The sequence below is a fragment of the Myripristis murdjan genome, chromosome 19 (assembly GCF_902150065.1).
Source record: "Myripristis murdjan chromosome 19, fMyrMur1.1, whole genome shotgun sequence".
Lineage (NCBI taxonomy): Eukaryota > Metazoa > Chordata > Actinopteri > Holocentriformes > Holocentridae > Myripristis > Myripristis murdjan.
This window is the reverse complement of record NC_043998.1, coordinates 12,501-26,796: the sequence shown is the minus strand read 5'-3', so window position 1 is coordinate 26,796 and position 14,296 is coordinate 12,501. Positions and strand designations below refer to the sequence as shown.

The 14,296-nt window shown below is 41.4% G+C and overlaps 1 pseudogene; it reads right to left on the bottom strand.

Annotated features, from left to right (window-relative positions):
• Nucleotides 1-11,333, bottom strand: part of LOC115377704 (putative nuclease HARBI1) — a 196,954-nt pseudogene extending 185,621 nt beyond the window's left edge.
• Nucleotides 11,334-14,296: the final 2,963 nt, after the last annotated feature.

Here is a 14,296-nt window from a genome sequence, read left to right as displayed (position 1 = left end):
AAGACCAGTTGAGAAATTGCAAGAATTTACATTTTGCACTGTTGGATCTTAAGAAGGTTCTAAGTAGAGCTTCAAAATGCAAAAAGAAGAAATGGGAGTGAGACAAAAAAAAAATGAGTAAGCAATTTATTGCAAACAACCATTAAACTGAAATAGGCTGTTCATCAGCTGATCAAAAGTTTAAGACCACAGCCTTTAAAAGCCCAAATCTTGGCAAAAATGTGGATTCAGTGTCATTTTCTGTCAGGTATCCACACTGTCATGACCTCCTGATGCCAAAGGCAAAAAAGCTTTCTCTCCTTGAACGCGGTCGGATTGTTGAGCTGCATAAGCAAGGCCTCTCGCAGCGTGCCATTGCTGCTGAGGTTGGATGCAGTAAGACAGTCATTTTAAACTTCTTAAAAGATCCTGAGGGTTATGTCCTTTCAGTCAATCAAAATTCCCTTCAGTGTTCTTCTGTTGGTAATTTAAATTGTACTAACAGGTGTACCTAACTGGCACTTAATTGACAGCATATGGCAAAATGAGAAAATGAATAAAATATTGTGCTTCCCACCTGTTTAGCTGTGTTGCCTCATCCTTACAGTTATACCCTATTGTAAAGGGGACTGGCATTCCAACAGTATAACTCACAAATCCACTTGGTCTTAGCACAGGGGAGAAATGATCAACTGAAAGGACACTGAATGGGATTTTGCTCCCCTCAAAAAGGGGGCAAGGGGACATGTTTAGCCATGTTGGTCATACCAATCGATTGACAATCCTTACAACTTATTTCTCATTGAAAAGGGGACTAATCAGGCTTTCTAATGGTATAAAAGAAAACACCAATCGGTATTGTTAAATGGAAGAAATGATCAACTGAAAAAATATTGCAGGGATTTTGTCAAAAAAAAAAATGGTCACTTCCCACACAATTACCAGTGTCACTCATTCCAGAAATACAGGATCCTTACAAGTTGTATCTCATTGGAAAGAGGACGAATCAGGCTTTACAACGGTATAAGATACAACACTATTGGGTATAAATAAAGGGGAGAAACTATAGACTGAAAAAGCGGTGCAGAACTTTTTTTGCCTAGTATAGTTCCTTTTACATACAATATATACAATTCAAGCAAGAAGGGTTAAGGACTGAAATGTGGAAAAACAGCTGTTGCTGGCAGGGGTTCAAGAGCAGGTTTAGAGGCTTTTCAGACACAAAAGTTAAGGCCTCAAAGGTTCAAAACCTGGCTCAAATGTCAAGATGTCCTCCTTCCTTTTATGTACCTAGTAGAATAGTGTATCATAATACAAATGGGTATTATGCATTGTTATATGACCACACAAGGAAGACACACATTTTGGGGGGTTGTTGATGTAACAGTTTCATGTATCAGTGGTGAACAAAATTCCTCATATTGTCCGACAGGCTACATAATCTCATTCAGGAAGTCTGCTCAGATTTCCTATTGTTTTGTTTCCCAGTGTAAATTCTGCATATACTGTGGAGAAAAACAAAAATATTGCAAATCAATTAAGTGAGTGGATAGGAATGGCTGCACCTGTTACTTTTTTTTTTTTTTTTTTGGCACAGTCCAGTGTCAGGCCTAAGGGTGACTGTAGAGCAAGCCTTAAAACAAGTAGTCTGAGTATTTCTAATGCAATAGCCTGCCTAGTATAGACTAACACAATCAATATATTCTAGATATTGATGAGATGGTAACATAGTTAAGGAATTTAAAGGTGCAACCTGCAACTACAGCAAGAGGAAAGAAGAGAATTAACTAAAGGTATGCATGTCAAGAACACATTTTAGCGTTCCATTTACCATTGTGGCAATCAGTATTGGACCAGGCACAAGAACGTAAGAACCAATCTCAAAAGGACATGGTTTCCATTGAGGACATTGTTGCTGCCTTTCTTAAATTTACATTGTTGCTGCCTTTCTTAAATTTTGTGCCCCGGTACATTTTAACCCATTCTGTCTAACTCTAGACGTGATACAGTTACTATAGGAATGCTACAGAAATATTATAGGTGGCTGTGTGTATGTGCATATTGCAGTTACTACAGGAATACCACAGAAATATTACAGGTTGATTTAGCCACCTAAGAGAGAACCCTCTCAAACAGAAATAATTATATAATTTGATGTGAAATAGCTTACGTCTTCAGTAACTAGTGCATTAAAATGAGGCTGGATTGCGCAAGAATGTCCCCTTTTGTTAATTATCGGCTGCCTGTTTAATGCCATTTTATTTTTAGGGCCCGAGCACTGTCCCAGTGCAGAGCCCTATTGTATTTGCTTCGTTTTTTAGGGCCCTTGCCTCTCTGGAAGAGGGCCCTATTGTTTTTGCTTCATTTCTTTTTTCTTCTCCTTCTTATTATTACGTCTCTTTAACGCTTAATTTGACCCCCTAAACATGCTCAAAAACTCACCAAATTCGGCACGCACATCAGGTCTGGCGAAAAATTCGATAAAATCAAAAATCGAACCCCCCCCGGTGCAAAAATGAGCTCGGTAGTGCCACCTAGGGACGCAAAATGGGCTCGGTAGCGCCACCTAGGGATGCAAAGGCAGCCCCTGCGGCCCACAGGAATGTCATAGAAAGACCAAACCAGCGCCGGAACGTAGATCTCATCAAGCCCGACATTTTTCGTGCTCGTGCCCCCCACCTAAAGCCAACAGGAAGTCTGCAATTTGCGTTTGAAAGTCACGTTTTCGCCCAAATTTGAGCTTTGCATGAAATCTATAAACTCCCAGGGTGTTAATGCAATCGGCTTGAAAATTTAATAGATGACAGAGGACACAGTGCTTAACAAAAGTTCTTCAAGGTTAAGTAACATTTCGAATGGTTTTCAGTGTGTCCACAACCAGCGCCCCCACTTTTTCCCTTGGACCCTGGTGGGAATAACGCAGCATGCTAGGGGCTAATTAAGCCCCTGGTGACAAAAGTAAAAGTCTGACAGCTTTCCAACCTATGCCGATGGAAAGAGGACCACAATTCCTACAAAACTATATATCATGGTGTGGACTGAAAAAAGTGTGTGGCCACGGTGAAGAGTTGTTTAACAGATGGGACTCTGGTCTGCTCTGCTCTGCACTCTGCCTTCTCTACTGACACACACTAGCTGCTGGCACATCCCCCAATGCACATACCCCTTAAAAGGAGTGACAGGTCATGTCAAGCACACACTAGGACATGCTAAGGGCGCCACCTGCTGGAGGAGCACCGCTAGCAACAGGGCCAGAACTTTGTGTGTGTGTGTGTGTGTGTGTGTGTGTGTGAGAGAGAGTGTGTGTATGGGAGTGTGTGTGTGAGTGTGACTGAGTGAATGGCACCGTGAATGGACCGTTCCCGACAGGCACGAGGGGGACGCGGGTCACGGGTGCGAGGGCCCATCCAACGCTGCTTGCAGGTTTAATAATTTTTTTTTTTTTTTTTATACAATCAATCAATCAAGAGGGAACCACATTTTAATTTCATTATACAACCTTTTAATTTTCAGGTTAAGAAACCCACATTACTCTATCAATCAAAGATCAGACTATCCAAGTGAATAAAGAAAAATATCATCAAACACAAGTTGTGACATTAACTTTGTTCAAAACTTTTTTGTCACAGTTGAACGGCAGAATAATAGTACAACCAACAATTGTGAGCTGCTAAGAACGTGTGACAGATGTAGCATTTTACAAAAACAAATGGCTGCACACAGCCTTGCAGGGGGCTTAAATCCAACTAATGAGAGATGGTTTGATTAAAGTAAACATTTTTCTGCATAAACACATAAACCTGTAAACACTAAACACATTGCTACACATATAAAGTAGTACATGTAATAAACTCAAAATAACAAAATAAGGGTTGTCTCAGTTCATAACTATATTGGTCATGTTTTTAGGTGAAGTTGATGAGGAGATGCTGCCTGTCCTTGAACACACCAAGTGGATCCCCTCTCCGCCATCCACATCCATTGATCATGTTCTGAAAATAAACACACAAAAAAATGCAAGTACAATCATTAAATTGCACACAGTTTAGGTTTTTAAAAATGCTTACCTATGTGTTTCCTGGCCGGATTCATGTTTTGTTTCCGTGGCCAGTGGGTCTTGTGCTGCGGCAATCCGTAAAACAGTGTGGAGGTTGTCATCAGTACAAGGATACAAGGATACAAGGATACAAGGAAGTTTATTTGTCATTATACAACAGGTTGAATAATGAAATTAAAGTGTGGTTCCCTCTTGATTGATTAATTGATTGTATAGAAAATAAAATTATTAAACATGGAGGAGTGCAGATGGTGCATTTAGTAGTCTCACAGCCTGAGGGAAGAAGCTGCTCTGTAGTCTGGTTGTACGGCAGCGAATACTTCTGTATCTTTTGCCTGATGGCAGCAGTGATACATGATCTGTGCTTGTTTTTGTTTAGATTCATAATTGAAATCTGTTCGCACAGATAGGTGCTCCCAAACATAGACAGAACACAGGCAGCATGAAGTTGAAGCTGTGGCATCAAACCAGGGGGCAGTAGACTGTAAAAGTCCTGGATTGCAGTATCCTGGAACTTTGCTCTCTTGTCGCTTTGAAGTTCTATTAACTCCATCTGAAGTTGTTGGGGTGCAGTGCAGACGTTGGTGGTAAAAGGATTGGCAAAGACGGCAAAGCCCGAGTGCTGTGCTCTAAAGTCAGAGAAACGCCAATCAGACTCATCCATTAACTGGCTCAGTTTGGTAGCCAACTGAGCACATGAAAAAGTACCGGGAAATGAGGCTGAGATGCTCTGACAAACAGGAAAGTGGGCAAGATTGTCCTGTTTCACTTGGCACATCCATAGGTCAAGTTTATGCTGGAAAGCGGTGATCATGTCAGACAGCTGCGTGATGACCTGTTGGCTTCCCTGCAGCTTCTGATTCAGTTGGGTGAGATGCTCGGTTATGTCACACAATATAGCAAAGTCACACAGCCAGTTTGGATCTGACAGTTCAGACAAGGGTTTTCCTTTACTCTGCATGAAAAGAGCAATGTCTTCCCTAAGCTCAAAAAATCGTTTGAGGACTTTGCTCCTACTCAGCCACCGTACTTCTGTATGGTACAGCACGTCTCCGTGCTTTGAGGCCATCTCCTGCAAGAACAGCTTGAACTGATGGTGATTCAGGCCACGCACCTGAATGAAGTTCATTGTTTTCATGACCGTGGTCACTATATCATCCATCCCCAGCACCTTCCCACACAGAGCTTCTTGATGGATAATGTAATGATACGTTATCAGAGGTGTGTGACAGTTACTTTTTTGCATTTTCTCATGACAATAGATGACTGTTGACATACAAATAACGCCATCTGTCAGTTATGCAACATAAGAGGATTAGATGACTTAGGCCAATTCACGAACATGCCGTTGTGACATTTACGCAATTTAAAACCTGACTTAGGCCAAAATTCACATTATTTTTTCTGTATTTGCTTCTCCTGGTATTCTGCAGTGGCAGCCTACATCATTGTCATTTTATAATTTATTCAATCCAACAGAGGACAGCGGACCACTGATTAGCCTTGCAGTGTTGAACCTGCTACCATAGGTATTCCACAGACTGAGGCCATGGCACTTGGCCATGGCCTCAGCCCTGTTTGTCCATTACCTTTTTCACACAGAACAGCTAAACAAGCTCTGATTGGCAGCTTTCTCACCCTCGTGTGATGCTTTTATTTCAAAGCCGCAAAAATACTCTAAGTATCACTTTTAATATCAATATAGATATCTTTCAATATCTAGAATTTACTAATTTTTTTTTTGGCAATGTTAAGAAAACTTCAGAAATTTGAAGATTAATGGTGTACAGCGCTTTCTTTCTCAGTGATACCAATTATGTGATTGATAGTGTAGTGATTAAGATCTCTACTCTACCCCTGAGAGCCTGGGGTTTGAGTTCTGGTCTCACCACTCCTTCAGTAACAGTATATGTGCTTGCTGTACCTCCAGATGTAAGTCAGTTTGGATAAAAGTATCTGCCAAATGTATAAATGTAATTGTATTAAAAAAAAATCTGATGCACTGTGCTGTTAAAATGATATTTTTAAGGCTTTCATTCAAACAGTGAAGGTGTGCTGCCAGTTATCTCTCAATTTATTGTATAAATGTACTTATCGTACATTATTTTAACAGGATCCTCAAGAGCTAAGGAAAAACAGCAACCTGAGTCTGACAGTGGAGACCCTAAAACAGGTATTTCACGTTCACATTTCGGTTGGTTATGGTGAGGATTACACATACATGGTGACGATCCTGAAGATAAATGGATCATACCTATGTACCGGAGCAGGAGGAAGTGAGTGTTTACCATGGTTTAAGAAATGAAAACACAATGAAGCAAAAAGAGAATGGAGTAGACGATGGCAGAAAAATATAATAAATATCAGCGCAGCTTTTATTCCATGGAAATCACTGTGATGTGGTTGGTTTGTCCATAATTGCCAACTCATATTGGATTTTCTAGTGATGTCTGAGGTGATTGTGTCACAGGGTGTGTGTGGGCGGGCCGATGGACACACAGCGCTTCCAAGCGGCGCGTCCAACCCCCTCTCTGCAGGTAATCACGGAGATGCAGGTCAGGTGTGTGACAACGCGGACAGGATGAGCCAAAGGGGCTGCACCGTGGCAGTCGGAGGAGAGACGGCACGCGGGTGCGACAGTAGAGGCAGCAGCACGCTCGGACGGCAGCACAACCGGATAACAGACAAGACGCCGACCTATGGTTGGGAGAGCCACCCAGAGCGGCCGAGCCAGGAAGGACGTGGAGAGCATCCGCAGCGTGGGGTGCGCGGAGACGGAGCCTCGACGAGGAGACGCGGATTCCGTCGGTCGCCACGGAGAGAAGGAGACACGCGGCGTGGGAAAACGGAGGGGTGAACGCTCGCGTCACCTCTCCCCCCAGTTAAGTCTCTGTTACTCTATATCTGATTCCTGCCAATTGTGATTTTACCCCACGGGAGAGCCGTCGTTTTCTTTGTTTTCTTGCATGTTTTTTTTTTTGTTGTTGTTGTTTTTGCTTGCTTTGCCTTTGTTTGTTAAACAAACTTTAGTTTGACGTTTATTTGTTTCAGAGTTTGATATTTCAGTATAGTTTGCTTTGGTTGCCTGTTTAGTATTTGATTTCTTTTGTTTGGTTTATACTTTGGCTTCCCTGGGTGGACACGGAGGAATCGAGGGCGGAGGGCCTGCAGACCTGGGTCTCTACTCCTTCCAGTCATAGCCGCCATACACCATGAGGAGGGCGTCCGCCATCGCAGTGCGACGGCAGGGCCGCAGGCCAGACTCCAGGCAGATTATCGCAACCATTAGCCTACACTTGCTCTGGACTCCAAGGCCCTGGTGGACTGTTCTCTACCTGCCGTTTGACTTTGTTGCCGTGAGGGGGAATTATTTCTGTTTTTAATTTGTGTATTGTTACTTGCTGTTTTTAAAAGAATACAATCATTTCCCCACCTTAAATTGTGTGCTATCTTTAAATCGGAAACTCCCCAGTAGAGGTTATTTAAATTCGAGCTGTTACACTTTCAGCCGCCCTCTAGGGCGTGACAATTGTATAGATTTTCTGTGTTACTGTAAGCGTCATGGGTGGAAAGTTGAGTTTGAATGAACGAGCAAACACTTGAGCTCTTCTCATAACTTTAGTGAGCAACATGAAGCAACAGGCGGCAGTATGGTACAGTCTCTCCTGCCCTCCTCCCTCTCGCCTTCTCTCTACTTGTCTACCTCTTCCCCCAGAAGTTGTAACTACTCTGGACAACATTTAGCAATAAAATTGGTATAAGTGAACATACAACAAAATGAAATATACTCACAATGAGTGATACTGAATGAATTAGGCCATACCATCAAATTAGTAATTTAAATATGGCAATAGTAAACAAAACTTAAACACTGTCAGCTTGAATATATATATTAATTTCCTTGCCAAAATTAACTCTTACATTACCTTGCGGTACTGCTGCGATGCCAAAGCATTGCTTGCATGTTGATTATCATCAGGTTTAAACCTGACAAAGTTCCACACACTGGAATGTGCTCCTTTTTCAGTACAAGCACATAACTCGTGCTGTCACCACCGCAAATTTCTTCAGTGTCGCTCTTTTTTTTTCTCCTTTGGCTCAAAACATGTTTGTTACTCCTCCGACAAATAGATTGGCTCATCTCTGTCTGACTGTCTCCTCCCTGCTCATTCAACACCCCGAGAACACATGCCGTGTCCAGTTACTGTAGTAGCGTGGATTGATTGACAGCAGAGCACTGTGAGTGATAAGTGAGAGAGCCAGAGGATCAGTCAGTTGTAAATGAGATTGCATAGAGGTATGAATCGAGAGAGTGATTTTTTTATGATTAATTGTGCAGCCCTAGTTACCATGTTTTTTTTGTTTTTTTTTAAATGCTTTGGTTTGTTAGGATTATGAATATGAATATTAGTTTTCAGGGCATTTCTTGATGAAATTACACATTTGATCAAATTAACAAGGCTGATTGGTCACTGAATAATCTTTTACATCACTAATCCACACTCCTGATTGTCTATTTTATTCTGTATTTCTTAGAAACCTCAAAGAGGAGGAGTTGGTCACCTGCAGAGGTCCACACTGTTGAAAAGACACTAATGGCCTCCATAGAATCTGGTAAAGTACCAGGAAAGGCGGAGTGTGTTGCCTGTGTTAAAGCTTCACCGGAAGCACTTAAAAAAAGAATCTGGACGGCGGTAAAGTTCTATGTTAAAAATACTTTCGCTCCTGAAAGTACAAGAAGAATATACTGAAAAAGACTTCACACTTGTAATTGTTTTGATGCATGTGATACTCCATGCTCCTTGAGTTGAACATATGATGCTCTTTGCACTTTGTTTTGAAATGTGTTGAGCATGTGATGCTCTTTGCACTTTTTGGAACTCATCATGTTTTGTTGAAACGTGCTGCTCTTTGGCACCCAGTGTACTCTGAGATGTAGAAAACAAGAATAGGACGTGATGCTGTTATGTCAGTCCCATCAGTGGTTTTATTCAGGCCCCTGAGGAGAACTTTTCTCCTGCTTCTATGAGTTCCGAGACCATTTTTAAATAAAGGTTTCATGAAAAATGAGCTCAATTAGTCTCTACCTTTTTGTACCATAGGTCTAGATTTTTTCTCACCAGATGTGTCATATGTGTTGTAGATCAGTTGACAAACCAGTGTTCAATTTTGAAATGATTTATTTGCCATGTGTTCAATCAAGTAAAGTAGCAATAAACAAAATATAAAAGTGAAATCATCTTGCTCAACTGTTGGCTGTTGAAAGAATTTTAAACATGGACAGTAGTGTGTTATGTAGATGGACTGTATGATGTTAAGGGTAACAGTGTGCTAGGGTGCAGATAACATCTTTCATGATGAACCGGTATGACTGCTCAGGGAGGGCAGCAAGCCTGATTTCTTAAAGCGGCCAGAGGGCTGTACTACGAAGGAGGCTCAACATACCCAGGCTTTGTGTTCACTATCAGGCTCAACAAAACCTAAAGCTCCAATCAAAGTTAAGTGGTATCACAACGGTGGTTATCATCAAGGTTTGTTAAGTCCGGCTGTCAGCTTTGCGCTCTGTGCGCGTTCACATAAAAGGGGGCGTTTTGGCGTCATATGATTCTACTTCCGCGAAAAATGAACCGTTCACGGGCTGCATATTTCACGCAAGAGGAGCAGCTTGTCCTCATGAAAAGCTATGAAAATTTTAAAATAAAATTATCGCTAAGAGCAATAAGGCGAGAGAGGAGTGCTGGCAGAAAATTGCTGACCGAGTGAATGCGTAAGTCAACACTGACTCATTATATTCTATCAATCCTATTCTCTTATTCTTGGTATCTTCATTTCTGACGGCTGAACATTGCGCAACTTGTGAAGATCAACCTCTGTCAATTTAAACTAAATAAACTAGAGCAACAACTGTATTTTTGGATGATGTTTTATAGCTATTTTCATATATTTTACTCAGGCCTATAGAATCTGAGTGTGTGTTCTATAGAGAGTGAGGCTGGATGTGTGTCGTGAATATACATATTTTGTTTAAGGTGTTGTACGACAAATCTCGTACTGTCTCTGTACAATGACAATATGACAATGCCTTTTTTAAACTGTGAAAATAGCTTAGACCTTCTCAGCATTTGCGTTTGGACTAACTGCCCTATAATAGGCCAAACATTGAAATCAATTCATTCATGGCCACATCATAGTGAAATAATACATTTCACTGATTATCTGAGATAAATAAGTAGACTCGGCCAATTTAATATTTCATATTGGGTTTTAGATGTGGGACCAGCACTACCAGAAGAACTTGGCAGCAAAGTGGTATGTAACTACCCATTAATTTTGTCAGTCAGTGGATAATATTCTGTATCCCATTTTAAAATATCACCACTATTTACGCTGCTTAGAGCTACTTGTCAGTAGTTTCAGATAATTGTTCGTTACATTTGAAGTTTAACTAGAATTATGGAGCAATTTCTCTTGATGTTTGTTTGCTCCTTTTTTGTTAAATCTTTTTTTCTAAATCGGAATAAGTGGCGTTTGGAGTGCGTTTGAATCACCACGGGCTGCTCCCGTCCAATCATCACCTTCAGATGCTGTGACAGTCACCGTTATAATATAAGGGGTTTCCTTTAAAAAAAGTAGGCTACTATAACAAAGTCTGTGATACAACGGAATATTTCTAACAAACATGAAGTCTGTGCACCACTAATAGTATACCTGCATTGTGCATAGTCTCACTCGTTCTCCCCCAAGGGTCCTGTGATTGGGATGTGGGTGCTATCTATTGCACCCATAACCCTGGGGAATCCTATAAAGAATTAGATTTCATTATGCAAGTAGCTTAAGTCATAGGTTAGAGAGAAGTATGAAAACACCTGCTAGTTGGTAAAATGCCTCTTTAACAGAAGTGCTCACATGGCTAGGGAACACCACAAACATATTCAGCCTCTCAGTGAGAGCAAGAACCACCTTGTGAATAGCACGACACACAGTGTTCTTACTCAGATTTTCGGCATCACCGACTGAATGCATGTAGGTTCCCGTGGCAAAAAAAACGGAGCGCCACGCACACCATTTGCCCTACTGTGAGCGCACAACTTCTGTCCGTGGCATTCCTGACACTTGGCTCAACAAGTGAGCAAATGTAGCATATTCCCTCAGATGAAAATCTATACCGCTCATGGAGAATATCGTCAGGAAATGCCAGCGGATCCGCGCGATCCCTAAATACTCTTTGTCTCCTTAATGAGCCACGGACAATCCTGGCTTCCAGGTCCACCGGATCATCAATGAATGATGACGCCATCTCCAAAAGAGTTAAATGGTGAGATAGCGCCGCTTTTATAGCTGGGGTTAAACTTAACTCATAACCTGGTCGGGACCAGGTTATGAGTTAAGCATAAGTTACCATGGTGATCTAGCCGGGTTAAAAGAGAGCCACCTTCGTGATACAGGAAAGCCTGGCTTGAGACTCAACATACCTCGCTAACTCACTAAACCTGCTTCGTAGTACACCCCTCGGGTGAATTATCCATCATGTTGATCAACTGTTTAATCCTATGTTTACCCAACAATTATATTTTAGAATCAGAACCTGATCTGGGGCGGCATGGTGGTGCAGTGGTTAGCACTGTCGCCTCACAGTGAGAAGGTCCTGGGTTCGATTCCCACCCAAGGTCCTTTCTGTGTGGAGTTTGCATGTTCTCCCCGTGTCTGCATGGGTTTCCTCTGGGCACTCCGGTTTCCTCCCACCGTCCAAAGACCTGCAGGTCAGGTGAATTGGAGAAGTTAAATTGCCCCTAGGTGTGACTGTGTGTGTGAATGTCAGTGTTTGTTTGTCTGTCTGCCCTGCGATGGACTGGCGACCTGTCCAGGGTGTTTCCTTGCCTTTGCTCTATGAGCGCTGGGATTGGCTCCAGCAACCCCCCCCCCCCCCCCCCCCCCCCCCCCCCGCGACCCTAGTGAGGATAAGCGGTTTAGAAGATGAATGAATGAATCTGATCTGTTTTTGAAGACAAATCTGGCATCTGGCAGACTGGATTATTAGATTCAGTGTTTATGTAATCCAATATTAAGACTTCAATCCAACATTAATTAGACTAAATGCTTGTCATGAATTCTGCAGTGCTTAACAGTAGTGTTGATTGAATGCCAGTAGACATAACATGACATTTTTGCCACAGGTGCCAAAATTCAGGTTTAAAATTTATGTTGGAGTATTTGATGTTTCAAGTGATTTTCGCATTCACCTAAATTTACAATGAATTTAGCAGTTAAAATCATGTCTCTAGACTCTTCAGAAAGGGTGGATCCCATTAGGCTGCTGCCAGTCAGTGGTCCTCATGATTTAGTAAAAACAGGTACGTTTTTGGCGTCCTCATTTTTCCGAGCTCACCACAGTATTCTAGAGCTTTCCAAATGCCCTGAAACCAAAAATCTCCCATGTCCTGAAATATCACAATTTTATGACCTGAAGTGTGTAAGTGTGTTGATGGTTTTTGCTCACCTGTGGTTATGCCAACTAGTGGTCAGTTCCGGTCACATTGTCATGTGACTCAGACGTCCTCACATATTTTTTTTAAAAACACACTCCAACTTTTAAAGCTAGTTTTAGCATTAACAATTTCCACATAATCCATGTAATCAGGATCAAATAAAAACATCTCCAATTATCACTGTTGATTTAAGTCACCAGCCCACTAATCTAAACAAGTAATTGCTCGGTTAATTATTATTATTATTATTATTTTTTTTTTATTAGCCAGACAAGCTAATGTTAGCTAATTAGCTAAAAAGAATTTAACACATGCCAAGGATCCGTGCTGCACGGAGGATTCTCCAAACAGAGCTGGAAGGAATGCATGTTAATTTATTACTTTGTTTGCATTTTTTCAACCACAGAGAGTTATTCTAAGTTTGGTAAATTTAACTGTTCTTGAACACAGATTTTAGTTAAACAAGATATTTTTTCATTTTTCCTATTTTGTTTGTAATTATTGTTAGCTTAATTGGCTAATGAGACACTGTATGGGTTAGATAAATTATGATTAAGACAGAATAATACCAATTTATTAATCCTATTTGATTCATATCAAGTATTGGTCTTTTTTGACTGTTTGTCATCTTCCCCTATACATGTTTGCTAGCTGAGGAGCACATGGCTGCTTAAATGTCTAAAAGGAGGGCAAGACTCACTCCTGAGGCTATTCATTTTATTTTATCAAAAAGTGACAAGCCTTGTTTGAAAGTGAAATGGATCAATGACTATAAAGGTATGTTAAATATTATTCCCTATGTTTGGAGTTTTTAACTATGGATCAGCTGACATTTTGGAACAGTTCAAGTAAAAAATCTAAACCGCTAGTCACAGTTTGGAGCATGCATGTATTGTTCAACTCAAGGGCCATTTAAATAGCAATGTGCCTGCACCTGCTACATATTTCATAGTAAACCCCCAGTGCTTTAGTTCTGGATGCTGCCCCATCTGCGTCGACATGCAGAGGCTGTTTAAATGCGATGGGGAGGTCCGTCCTACTCGACTCTTTCCTCCCGGTCTGCCAACAGACACATGGGCAGCGGCGGCTTGTGGGGCCAGGCTGCCTACATCACATACAATACAGTGCTAACAGTGAATAAAACATTCAATTGGGAATAGCCCCTAACTTAAAACAGAGGCTGACTACAAAACGGAAATGAATAGTGGAGCGCAGGCTGAGTGGGACAAAATTTATTTTTTTTCTGTTCTTTGAGTTAAAGTTAGTGAAGTTTGATATTGCACCGCACTCTTCGATGGTAATGGCAAGAATAGCATGCACGCTCATATCTTTATTAATTGGACTCAAAACTGAAAATCTACAGAAAAGTGAATGCAAAAGACTTTCCTTTTTTAAATCATCCTCACTCTTACTGTCTGCTACCTGACTGAAAATAAGAAAGCTTACCTAAAAACTTTGTCTCATTCATTCATTCATTCATTCATTCATTCATCTTCTAAACCGCTTATCCTCATCCTCGCAGCCAATCCCAGCGCTCATAGGGCGAAGGCAAGGAAATCACCCTGGACAGGTCGCCAGTCCATCACAGGGCAAAACTTTGTCTCATTGCTCCAAATTTGAACACAAGCTCTTTAATCATGGAAACTGGCAGCCAGTAGCGGTTTTAGGCATGGGCGAACCGGGCAGCCGCCCGGGGCGGCATTTTTTCATGTCAAGTGGGGGGCGGCACGAGCGCCAAAAAAAAAAAAAAAAAAAAAAAAATCATCAGCGCTGC